The 13,056-nt window shown below is 41.5% G+C and overlaps 1 pseudogene; it reads right to left on the bottom strand.

Annotated features, from left to right (window-relative positions):
* Positions 1-9,100: 9,100 nt before the first annotated feature.
* Positions 9,101-12,227, bottom strand: LOC117731356 (annotated as a pseudogene).
* Positions 12,228-13,056: the final 829 nt, after the last annotated feature.

A 13,056-nucleotide genomic window follows, 5' to 3' on the forward strand; every position in this document is an offset into this window, starting at 1 on the left:
GAGAGAGCAAAGGAAGACAGTAAGAGTAGCAGGTCCGATAACTTCTCTGTCTGGATGTTAAAGTCACCCAGAAGGATGAGCGGGGGGACGTTTTCTGGGAAGTTTAATAGGAGGACGTCTAGTTCTTCCAAGAAGTCTCCCAAGGAACCAGGTGGACGGTAGAGAACAACTATGATTAGATGAACTGGATGAGTAACCGTCACTGCAGGAAACTCAAAAGATAGTGGGGTAAATAATGGAAGCGGGTAGAGAGCAAAACTCCATTTGGGTGAGATGAGTAGACGTGTGCCACCATCCCGACCAGTGGGTCTGGGTGTGTGGCTGAAGGAGAAGGCCGAGGAGAGAGCAGCAGGGGTTGATGTGTTGTCTGGTGTGATCCAAGTCTCAGTGAGAGCCAGGAAGTCCAGCGATTGCTTGATAGCGAAGCCAGAGATGAAGTCTGCCTTGCGGTTATCTGACTGGCAGTTCCAGAGGCCCCTTGTGACGAGGTGTTGGGTCTGTGTGGAGCGGGTGGGATAATTAAGAGAGTAGAGATTTTGATGCATGTGTGAACGAGTCCGCAGTCTATAGTATCTACGAGTAGATGTGCACACAGGTATGGAAAGAAAACACATTTATCACAGGGAAATGTTTATACTCAGCCGCCCTCAGCCACCACCGAAGACTCCCACGAAAGACTCCTAGGTCTTTATCCTCTGAGTCTTCATACGAGGAGTCTTCCCTGACGCTTCAGCTGATGCTTCAAGCCCCCACCTGGTTTTATACCAGAGTTGGCGATAATTAGCTACAGCAGTGTCGAGCTCGCCCTCAGGTCGTTGAAGGAATTGCCCACTTATCGATACTGGTAAGAGTCGGCACTCAGTGAAGTTTCAGTTTTGCTAGAATGTGAAATTCTTGCCAAACTGATTAAGGACAAAGGTCTATTTACCTCAAGGTAGAAAGTAGAATATAGTTTAGTCCCTAGTAGATTTGGATTACAGAACAAATACTTAAATCCTAGCTGGTTTTGTTACCTTTTCAGTCACTTGTGTAAAAAGCAAGAAATCACAGCTCAAAATGTTCAAATAAGAAAGACAGTACAGAGTAGCATTCTAGTATACCTAAATACAGCAGATACAGTAGTAATATAGCAGAGAAACCTCTTTAAAGAATATACTCAGCAAGATACAGGAAGTCCCAGAAGTCAGTGGACTCACATCTCAGAGGCACACTGCACACTAAACCTCTCCTGAAGAAGCCCACTCTTGATCCAGAGATGTTGGCTAACTACAGACCGATCTCTAACCTTCCCTTCCTCTCTAAGATCCTTGAGAAAGTATTCGCAAATCAGTTGTGTGACTTTCTACATCATAATAGTTTATTTGAGGAGTTTCAGTCAGGATTTAGAAAACACCACAGCACAGAGACAGCAGTGGTGAAAATTACAAATTACCTCCTAATTGCATCAGATAAAGGACTCGTAGTTGTTTTGATAGACCTTAGTGCTGCGTTCGACACCATTGATCATGACATCCTATTACAGAGACTGGATCAGTCGATTGGCATTTCAGGTACCGCACTAAGTTGGTTTAAATCCTATTCATCAGATTAATCTCAATTTGTATTTGTAAACAATGAAGCCTTGATAACCACCAACGTTAATCACAGAGTTCCACAAGGTTCGGTGCTTGGACCAATTTCATTTACCTTATATATGCTTCCTTTGGGCAATATTATCAGGAAACACTCCATACATTTTCATTGGTATGCAGATGATACTCAATTATATCTATCGTTCAAACCAGAGGAGACAAACCAGCTCGCTAAAATTCAAGAATGTCTTAAAGACATAAACACATGGATGACCTGCAACTTCCTGATGTTAAACTCAGACAAAACTGAAGTTATTTTACTCAGCCCTGAACACCTCAGCGATCAATTATTTGGTGATGTGGTTTATGTAGATGGCATTGCCCTGGCATCCAACACCACTGTAAAGAATCTCTGCGTTATCTTTGATCGGGACTTGTCCTTTAACTCCCACGTGAAGCAATTCTCAAGGACTGCATTTTTTCATTTACGTAACATTTAAAAAATCAGGCACATCTTGCCTAAAAAAGATGCAGAAAAGCTAATTTACGTGTTTGTTACTTCTAGACTGGATTACTGCAACTCCTTATTATCAGGCTGCTCTAATAAGTCTCTTAAGTCCCTCCAGTTATTCCAGAATGCTGGAGCTTGTGTACTCACAAAAACTAAGAAAAGAGATCACACAGATTACTCCTGTATTAGCAGCTCTGCACTGGCTCCCTGTAAAATCAAGAATCACATTTAAAACTTATCCTCACCTACAAAGCCTTGATTGGTGATGCACCATCATATCCTAAGGAACTTGTAGTACCTTATTGCCCCACTATAGAGCTGCGCTCACTAAATGCGGGGCTACTTGTGGTTCCTCGAGTCTTCAAAATTAGAATTGGGAGCCAGAGCCTTCAGTTATCAAGCTCCTCTTTTATGAAACCAGCTTCCACTTTCAGTCCGGGAGGCAGACACAGTCACCTCATTTAAGAGTATACTTAAGACTTTCCTCTTTAGTAGTGCTTATAGTTAGGGCTGAATCAGGTTTGCCCTGGTCCAGCCCCTATATAGGCTACTATAGGGGGATGTTTTAGGATACACTGAGCACCTATCTCCTCTTCTCTCTGTTTATGGATGAATTTACATCTCTCCATTGCACTCTGCTTCCTCCCCGGAGTCTTTGTGACTTCACGTCTCATAGGGTCCATTGGACCTGGTTGTGTTTGATGCCTCCTGCCTGGTGAGCCGGCCTCCTACCTTGGCCCTGCTGATCACCCTGCCCCCCACTTCTCTCTACCCTCTATCTGTTTCATGGATTGTGGAGGTCCATTCATACATTGTCATTCATTGAATGTGTTTATGTAACTCTGTAATGCTGTTCATTCTGTACACATGACATCCATTGCTTCTGTCCATCCGGGGAGAGGGATCCTCCTCTGTTGCTCTCCTGAAGGTTTCTTCCCTTTTTTCCCTGTGAAAGGTTCTTTTTGGGGAGTTTTTCCTGATCCGATGTGAGGTCCTGGGACAGGCAAATTTGTAATTTGTGATATTGGGCTATCCTAATAAACTGAATTGAATTGAATATGCTGGATACAGATATTGACACAAAATGTAAACAAACACATCTCCTCTCTGAAGCTTGCACAAACCAGAATCTGAAGCCTGACGCCCAACACTCAGGAGTGGTTTGAAACAGTGAATGCAAAAGCTCTAGAATGATCCAAGTCGCAGTAAGGTGGTGGATTCCTCACCTCAGTAAGTACAGTCCAAGTGAAGCATTGTATTAACTGTTGGTCGTTACAACTGTCACAAGATATTTACAGCCCAGTTTATTTTTTCCTTTTTTGGAATGTTATGTTTGCTTTGTCTCATTTGTTTGGGAAGGTGGTACTGAAGTTTTAACAACAGAAGTGAGCCTTAGAAGGTCAACTGGACCTCAACCACAAAGTTTATGTCCACCGATATCCAGACACACATCTCTAGATGTCTCTCCATATTGCTCAGGTAGCAACTATGATCCAATGGTGAAGTGTGGTTTTATATGACCACTGTGGCTAGGTGGTCACCAAAACGTTCATTTGATTGGATGATATTTTTTGTCAACGCTCTGAGAGACGCAATTATATCAAGGACGTGATGTAAAAATACTCCGATACTGATTTTATGACATTCATTTGGCTTATAACAAGAGATACAAAATGGCCAATTAACACTGGGACACAGGATCAAAACTGGTAAATATTGTTTTCATTTTACTGGGTCTTTAAGGGAAATTTCTGATTTCATAATTTAAAAAGTGTTATTTTTATTTCAAGCCATTAATCAACACACTAGCTGCATGAAATTATGTTTGGCTCCTTGGGGAAACCTCTCCAACAAGTTACCACACAGCACAGCCCTGACACATGACTTTCTAAACTTGTCATGGCAAACAGGCTCGATTCCAACTGCACACACACATCCAGAGGATGCAGAGCGACATTAGCATTCCTCGGGAGTCGGGTTTCTGGCCACCTGGCTCAGTTTCTTCACCAGCGTTCGTAGTTAACTCTCTATGTCTTCCGTTTGGTGACGGACAGGTTGTGTACAGTAGGTTTATCAGAGCGTGTAAGGTTTATCAGTCACACAGAGGACGAAGTCTGAACCATGAATCATTCATAACATTAAAACAATTATTGAAAGAGGCTCAAAAGAGCTTTAAAGAGCTGATCTCCGTGGATTTGGCCCTGCAGACAACCCGTTTCAAATGTCATCATCGAGGGTTAACTTTAACCAAATTTTATTTTCTCTAACCATGATTGTAGTTTTAACTGATCTATGTGGCTAAGAAATGAAGGGGGAAACTAATTCATAGCTCAATCAAAATGGAAAAGAATAAAACCACTAGAAATTAGACCAATCTAATGCAATGATGTTTGGTATGGTAGGGCATGGATGTATTAATTATGACAACCAAATGCAGTGTTTCAAAATGGCACTTATTTCTTCCAGTAACAGCTTCTCACTCGGTGCACACGCACAACTCCCTAATTCGAGTTATGAGCTCCACACCCCCAAAGCGCAGACGGACACACACACACACACATCTATACACACCTACCTACACACACACACACACGCACACACACACACACACACAGAGAGAGGGGAGACCTTTTCTAGGCTCTCAAGCTACTTGCTGGAAACCAGTCAAACTACAGATGAAAGGTAAATTTGTATGCAGCGCTTGTTCGTGCTTTTTCAGAACATTTTAAGACATGCCTGTCTTAGTCTGTTAGCTAACATGACACATGGATTTCTAGTGAAAAAGCAAGTAGCAAAAATAGTACTAACCGAGACTCTTAAGGTAGAGAAATTATTAATAATTATATTCACTGCATATTCAATATATTTGTGAATCTATATTTTCAGAATCAGCAAAGTGACCTAACAAGTAACTAATATTGTCAAATAAATGTTGTGAAGGTAATTGTACAGTTTTTCAAGTAAAATACAAGTCATTCTAAATAGTACTTAGGTACATTTAGAAGAGCACACAGTTCATTATAGATCCAGCCTGTTCATTTATTAGACCTTTATTTAACCAGGTAAAATCAATTGATGATGACCTGGCCAAGAGGCAGTAGCACAGTCCAGACAAGTGACACAAACAGCACAGATACAATACAGTATGACAAACACATGAGAAAATGGGTAAAAACAATATAGGTAAATTAATAAACACTATGTACAAAAAAAAGGCGGATTACTGGATGATGGAAGAGAGAGAGAGAAGTCAGGGTTCGTCAGCAAGTACAGCTGTCAACTATGACTTGTTGCAGCTTTTGTTTGAACATGTTGAGAGAGGTGAGAGCTGTTAGTTTGAGTGTGTTTTGTAGTGAGTTCCAGTCATTTGCAGCGGCAAAATGAAAGGCGTTATGACCAAACACAGTAAGCTACGGACTTTTGAAATGATGAGCCTAATGAAGTCACTGGATCTTAAACGGCGATTGCTGTCAGAAATGTGCAGAAGATTTGAGAGGTAGCGTATGGAGGACAGAAAATGAGTTAAGTATAAATAAATGCATGACTAAATACAGGAATAAATAAATAAATGCTTAAATTAATGTATAAATGAATAAATAAATAAATGCTTAAATAACTAAAGGAATAAATAAATAAATGCTTAAATAAATGTATACATAAATACAGGAATATATAAATATAAGTTATACCTAAACAGGGCATCATTAAATACATATATTTCTACATTTCTTCATTTATTTATGTCTGTATTTATGTGTCCACACATATTTCTTCATTTATTTATGCCTGTATTTATGTGTCCTTATATGCAAATGTGCTGGGGTGGTCCGAACCTCTGTCTAAAGCATGATTGGTCACAGGAGTGTGAACGCACCTGGTATGTTATGCTCTACTACTTCTGCCTTGCACATGTTGTTGAAGTTGGCAAGCTCAGCTAACCGGTAGTACTTGGCAACATTACATTGTTATTACAAGCCATTTAAAATCAATTGCAATCTTTAGCAGACAATTTGGAGAACCACATTGATAAGGACATTCTTCAGTTTCGGCTGGATAAAGTGACAGACGACTTGGCTCAGCTGAATGCCAACATGGATGTGGAAGTTGACCAAACAGTGTTCGACAGTCTGGAAGAAGCTGCCAGCCTACTTGACATGTTCTCGGAACCAGAGGAGGTGACCCTTGGACGTCCATCTTACAGTTTACCTCCAAATATTATCGAAGCACATCTACTTTGGGGACATGCCGCTGGGGACATAGCGTAGGTGTTCGGAGTGTGCGAGAGAATGATTCGGCGGAGGATGGTGCAGTACGGAATAAGGTAATGTCAAGTGTGTTTTTTCTGGTTTCATTTATTGTCTTTTAAAAGTGGCAGTATATCTGTTTGTCTTACACTGGTCCGATTCCGGCGTCTGACACTGTCACTGGGCCAAAATCTAAAAAAATAAACGGGGCCGGCACACCAGAAGAAACGCGTCGGCCCAGGTCCGGTTACCGACTCTGCCGAGACTCGGGATGAATGACGCCCCAGAATCAGGCCGAATACACTGGCCCGATTCCGGCGTCCGACACTGCCGTCACTGGGCCGCAATGAAATATAACCTGGGCCAGCATCGGCACAAACCTGGCACGCCAGAAGGAACACCTCGACCTGGGTCCGGTTGCCGACTCGGCTGAGACTGGATGAATGACGCTCCAGAATCGGGTTGAATATATTCCACAAAATCCTTATTTTACTGACTCAATTAATCCTGTGAAGCTCACATTGTTTGGTAATAATAAGAATTATAATGTGATAAATGTATTTCAAGAAAGTGAAAACCATTAGCCAAATAAAGAAAGGTACACCTCATATTCAAGTTATTAAAATAAATATTTTGCATTTGGGACGTTTTCGCAAACAAAAGCAGTCCAATAAATGCCAAATAAGATCAAAAAAGATAATAAATTATACATAATAATAATATATAATTATATATTAATAAGATCAAATAAGACATGTAGACCAAAATGTTACAGTGAATTTGTATGAACTTAAAGCAAACTGTTAAAAGGGTCAATTAAATTGAAACTCAAACAACTGCCAAACAAGACCACACCGTGGTAGCTCCGGCATCATGGCTTCACTTTTAAAATCCGGAGGTTGCAGCCTGGTAGAAACAGAGACAAGAAAGAGTTGTGAGATCTCACAATAAACAAAAGATAAATGGTAAATCTATCGATAGTATTGCAAACCGTTCTCACTCCTTATGTATCGAATATCGTGTCTGTATATAATGTCTGACACCGTCAACGCCTGTGCGACACACTGTATGTGACGCACAATACTGCTGATGTAGTGTAAAGTGTGAGATAGTCCACACAAGCCAGAGTGATGAATGGGTCAAACTAACACAGGAGACCAGTGCTGTAAAACTAAGTTGTTAGTAGGGTTGTCACGATACCAAATTCTAACTTCGATACGATACCTGCCATAAATATGCCCAGCTTTATCAACACTTAACAAATGGCATTAATATTAGTATTAGCCTACAGCAAGATATTAATGAAAACTACATGGTGCCATCATAGCGTTGATTATACATGGCTATGTAGGCCTTTCATCTGACCAGATGACTACATAGTTCCTTCCATAAGTATGAGCAATTATAGAGTTCATATTTTATCTTAAGTCATGGAATATTTTACTAAAAATAAATAGAATTAAAGCTGCGAGCAGCGATGAACGGGTCCTCGCTCATCTGCGCCAGTCGGGGGCGCTGGCGGGTCGCCGGCTCGAGGACGCAGGGCCGCTGGTCGGACTTTTTACCGTTTGTCACGTAACGCTGATTTTCTTACGACAATAGGTGGCGCTACGCCTATGACTGAAAATAAGCTTGTCGATATCCTCAGGCCATGACTTGTAACAAGCATGACAAGTTTGGGGCAGATTCGAGCAAGTCCAGTTGAGCCAGTAGGTGGCGCTTCAAAAATGAGTGAAAATAAGCTTGTCGATATCCTCAGGCCGTGACATGTAACAAGCATGACAAGTTTGGGGCAGATTCGAGCAAGTCCAGTTGAGCCAATAGGTGGCGCAATGAGAATGTGAACATATACATGCATCATGTGTCTCTACGTGAAGTCTAGACCATGTCATGTAAATTCAAAGTAGAAAAAATAGTGATGAAAAAATGAACCCTGGCCTGGATTTGAACACACAAGACGATTGCTTATACCACTACACCACCAATCTGATGAAAAATTCTTGAGCGGTTTGCGTGTATATAGATACAGATATAATTATATATATTGTGTCTATAAATATATAGTTTATATTTAGAACAAATATGTATTTAATATATATATATATATATTAAATACATATATATATATATATATATATATATATTTATATATATTCAATTTCAATTCAATTCAGTTTATTTTGTATAGCCCAATATCACAAATTACAAATCTGCCTCAGAGGGCTTTACAATCTGTACACATACGACATCCCTGTCCCAGGACCTCACATCGGATCAGGAAAAACGTCCCCAAAAAGAACCTTTCACAGGGGAAAAAAGGGAAGAAACCTTCAGGAGAGCAACAGAGGAGGATCCCTCTCCCTGGATAGATGTCATGTGTACAGAATGAACAGAATTACAGAGTTACATAAACACATTACATGAATATGACAATGTATGAATGGAACTCCAATCCATGAAACAGAAGGAGGTAGAGAGGAGGGGGGGCGGGGCGCATCAGCAGGGCCAACACGGGAGGCCGGCTCACCAGGCATCAGACACCGCCAGGTTCAATGGACCCTATGAGACATGAAGTCACAAAGACTCCGGGGAGGAAGCAGAGTTAATAAGGTGCAATGCAGAGATGTAAATGAATCCATAAGGAGAGAGAAGAGGAGATAGGTACTCAGTGTATCCTAAAACATCCCCCAGCAGCCTATAGCAGCATATCTAGGGGCTCGACCAGGGCAAACCTGATTCAACCCTAACTATAAGCACTATCAAACAGGAGTCTTAAGTCTATTCTTAAATGAGGTGACTGTGTCTGCCTCCCGGACTAAAAGTGGAAGCTGGTTCCATAAAAGAGGAGCCGGATAACTGAAGGCTCTGGCTCCCATCCTACTTTTTAGGACTCTAGGAACCACGAGTAGCCCCGCATTTAGTGAGCGCAGCTCTCTAGTTGGGCAATATGGTACTACAAGCTCCTTAAGATATGATGGTGCATCACCAATCAAGGCTTTGTAGGTGAGGAGAAGAATTTTAAATGTGATTCTTGATGTTACAGGGAGCCAGTGCAGAGCAGCTAATACAGGAGTAATGTGATCTCTTTTCTTAGTTTTTGTGAGTACACGAGCTGCAGCATTCTGGATCAACTGGAGGGATTTAAGAGACTTATTAGAGCGGCCTGATAATAAGGAGTTGCAGTAATCTAGTCTGGAAGTAACAAACGCCGCGTGAACCAGCTTTTCTGCATCTTTTTGGGACAAGATGTGCCTGATTTATCAAATGTTACGTAGATGAAAAAATGCAGTCCTTGAGATTTGCTTAACGTGGGAGTTAAAGGACAAGTCTCGGTCAAAGATAACGCCAATATTCTTTACAGTGGTGTTTGATGCCAGGGCAATGCCATCTATAGAAACCACATCACCAGGGCCCTGAGGTGTTCAGGGCCCAGTAAAATAACTTCAGTTTTGTCTGAGTTTAACACCAGGAAGTTGGAGGTCATCCATGTTTTTATGGCTTTAAGACATTTTTGAATTTTAGCAAGCTGGTTGGTCTCCTCTGGTTTGATCGATAGATATAATTGAGTATCATCTGCATAGCAATGAAAGTTTATGGAGTGTTTCTTGATAATGTTGCCCAAAGGAAGCATATATAAAAAGGTAAATAAAATTGGTCCAAGCAGAGAACCCTGTGGAACTCCGTGAGTAACGTTGGTGGTCATTGAGGCTTCATCGTTTACAAATACAAATTGAGATCGATTTGATTAATATGATTTAAACCAACTTAGTGCGGTACCTGAAATGCCAATCGACTGATCCAATCTCTGTAATAGGATGTCATGATCAAATGATCAATGGTGTCGAACGCAGCACTAAGGTCTAATAATACCAGTACGGAGATGAGTCCTTTATCTAATGCAATTAGGAGGTCATTTGTAATTTCCATCAGTGCTGTCTCTGTGCTGTGGTGTTTTCTAAATCCTGACTGAAACTCCTCAAATAAACTATTCTGATGTAGAAAGTCACACAACTGATTTGCGACTACTTTCTCAAGGATCTTAGAGAGGGAGTGTCAGGATCTGTAGTGTTGTCGTGTTTCCTGTTTTATTTTGAAGTCCTTGTCTCTCGTGTCCTGTTTCTCTGCACTTCCTGTCCCTGTGATTGTCTGCCCTGTCCCTGATTGTTTCCTCCTGTGTCCAATCACCTGCACCAGCCCTCTGTATTTAAGTCCTGTTCATGTCGTTCCCCTTGGTCGGTTCGTCTTGTCTAGATCGTGGAAGATCTTGTGTGTTAGACTGTTTTGTATCCTGGTTTTTGAAGCCTGTTTTTGGAATCCTGTTTAGCAATAAAGTTGCTTTTCCATTGTTGACGGCGTTTGGGTCCAGTGTCCTGTTTGCAGCCCCACATAACAGGGAGGGAAGGTTAGAGATCGGTCTGTAGTTAGCCAACACCTCTGGATTAAGAGTGGGCTTTTTCAGGAGAGGTTTAATTACAGCTACTTTGAAGGAATGTGGTACATGCCCTGTTAGCAAAGACACATTAACAATATCCAACAGGGAGGTGCCAATTAAAGGCAACACGTCTTTAAGCAGCCTCGTTGGGATGGGGTCCAAGAGACAGGTAGACAGTTTAGAAGTAGAAACCGTTGAGGACAATTGGTCTAGGTTAATGGGAGAAAATCCATCCAAATATACACCAGGGCATACAGCCGTTTCCAAGGCAACGCCACTTGATGACAGATCGGCACTGGATGAGGGCTAGAGATTGTCAATCTTGCATCTAATAGTTAAAATCTTTTTATTAAAAGAAATTCATGAAGTCATTACTACTGAGGTCTATTGGAATACACGGCTCCACAGAGCAGGCAGCCTGGCTACAGTGCTAAAGAGAACCTAGGGTTATTCTTATTTTTCTTTATTACTGATGAGTAATAGGCTGCTCTGGCATTACGGAGAGCCTTTTTATATGTTTTAAGACTCTAGGCAAACTAAGCGTAATTCTTCCAGATTGGTGGAACGCCATATGCTTTAGAGCTTTCGTGAAGTTTGCTTTAGTTTGCCGGTCTGAGGGTTATACCAGGGAGCAAACCTCCTTTGCCTCACTGTCTTTTTCTTCAGGGGGGCTATCGAGTTTAGTGTCACTCAGTGAGCCTGTAGCACTATCGACAAGATGATCAATCTGGGACGGACTAAAGTTAGCACAGGAGTCCTCCGTCACATTGAGACGTGGTATTGAATCAAATGCAGAAAGAATCACTTCTTTAAATGTAGCTACAGCACTGTCAGTTAGACATCTGGTGTAGAAACGGCGTACACTCCGGGAGTATAAACTAAAAACTTATGAGGTAATGGTATGACAGAAGAGGGTTCTGTGGGAAGACCTCCAAATGCTCAATGCCATATGCAAGAACAAGGTCAAGGGTGTGGCCAAAGCAGTGAGTGGGTTTCTGTACTCTCTGACAGAAGCCAATCGAGTCCAATAATGAGATAAATGCAGCACTAAGGCAATCATTATCAACATCCACATGAATATTAAAATCTCCTCCTAAAATCTCAGATATAAATTCTGAATATGGACCTGGTGGCCAATACAGTATAACAAATAGAATTGGCTGTAATGTTTTCCAGGTTGGATGTGAAAGACTAAGAACAAGGCTTTCAAATGAGTTGTAGTTTAGTTTAGGTTAAAGATTCATTAATAGGCTTGAGTCAAAGATGGCTGCTACTCCACCTCCTCGGCCGGTGCCTCGAGGAATGTGAGTATTAATATGACTTGGAGGAGTTGATTAATTTAGGCTGACATATTCCTCATGGCTCAACCAGGTTTCAGTAAGACACAATAAATCAATGTGATTGTCTGATATTAAATCATTTACTAATAGAGCTTTAGATGACAGAGATCTAATATTTAGGAGTCCACATTTAATTATCCTGTTTTGTTGCACTGTTGCAGTAGTGTTTGTATGACTCCTCTTCTGGTTACTTTTGATTTAATAATTTAAGTGGCCGTGGGACAGACACAGTCTCTATAGAGTTAAGGTTAAGGGTGGGTAACTGCTCGGATGGAAGTGCAGAGAAGGGTGCAAGACTACAACTCTGCTTCTGCTTCCCGATCTGAACTCTGGGTCATGGATTATGTCCGTTAATCAACTTGGCCATGTTTGCAGAAATGAGACGCGCTCCATCCCAAGTGGGATGAATGCCGTCTCGACTCATCAGATCAGGCTTTCCCCAGAAAGTCTGCCAGTTATCTATGTAGCCCACATTGTTTGCTGGGCACCACCTGGACAACCAGCGGTTGAATGATGACATGCGGCTATACATGTCATCATTGATCAGATTGGGGAGAGGGCCAGAGAAAACTACGGTGTCCGACATTGTCTTGGCATAAGTACACACCGATTCCACATTAATTTTAGTGACCTCCGACCGCTGCAGTCGAGAGTCATTACCGCCGGCGTGTATTATAATCTTACTGTAACTACGCTCATCTTTAGCCAGCAGTTTTAAACAAGATTCAATGTTGCCCGCTCTGGCCCCCGGGATGCATATGACTTTAGTCATTTATTAAAGACCTTCTCGAGCCATACGTTGAACACCACACGCCGCAGCCGGGCATTGACTGTCTCACACTATCCTGAGAACTGACCTCTGGCTCAAATTAACGAGATGGTTTGAGTACGGATCAGCCTTTGAGAAACCGAGATAGCCTGATGTCAATCATCTTGTTAATTTTAGCTGGCTAATAGG

The sequence above is a fragment of the Cyclopterus lumpus genome, chromosome 5 (assembly GCF_009769545.1).
Source record: "Cyclopterus lumpus isolate fCycLum1 chromosome 5, fCycLum1.pri, whole genome shotgun sequence".
Classification (NCBI taxonomy): domain Eukaryota; kingdom Metazoa; phylum Chordata; class Actinopteri; order Perciformes; family Cyclopteridae; genus Cyclopterus; species Cyclopterus lumpus.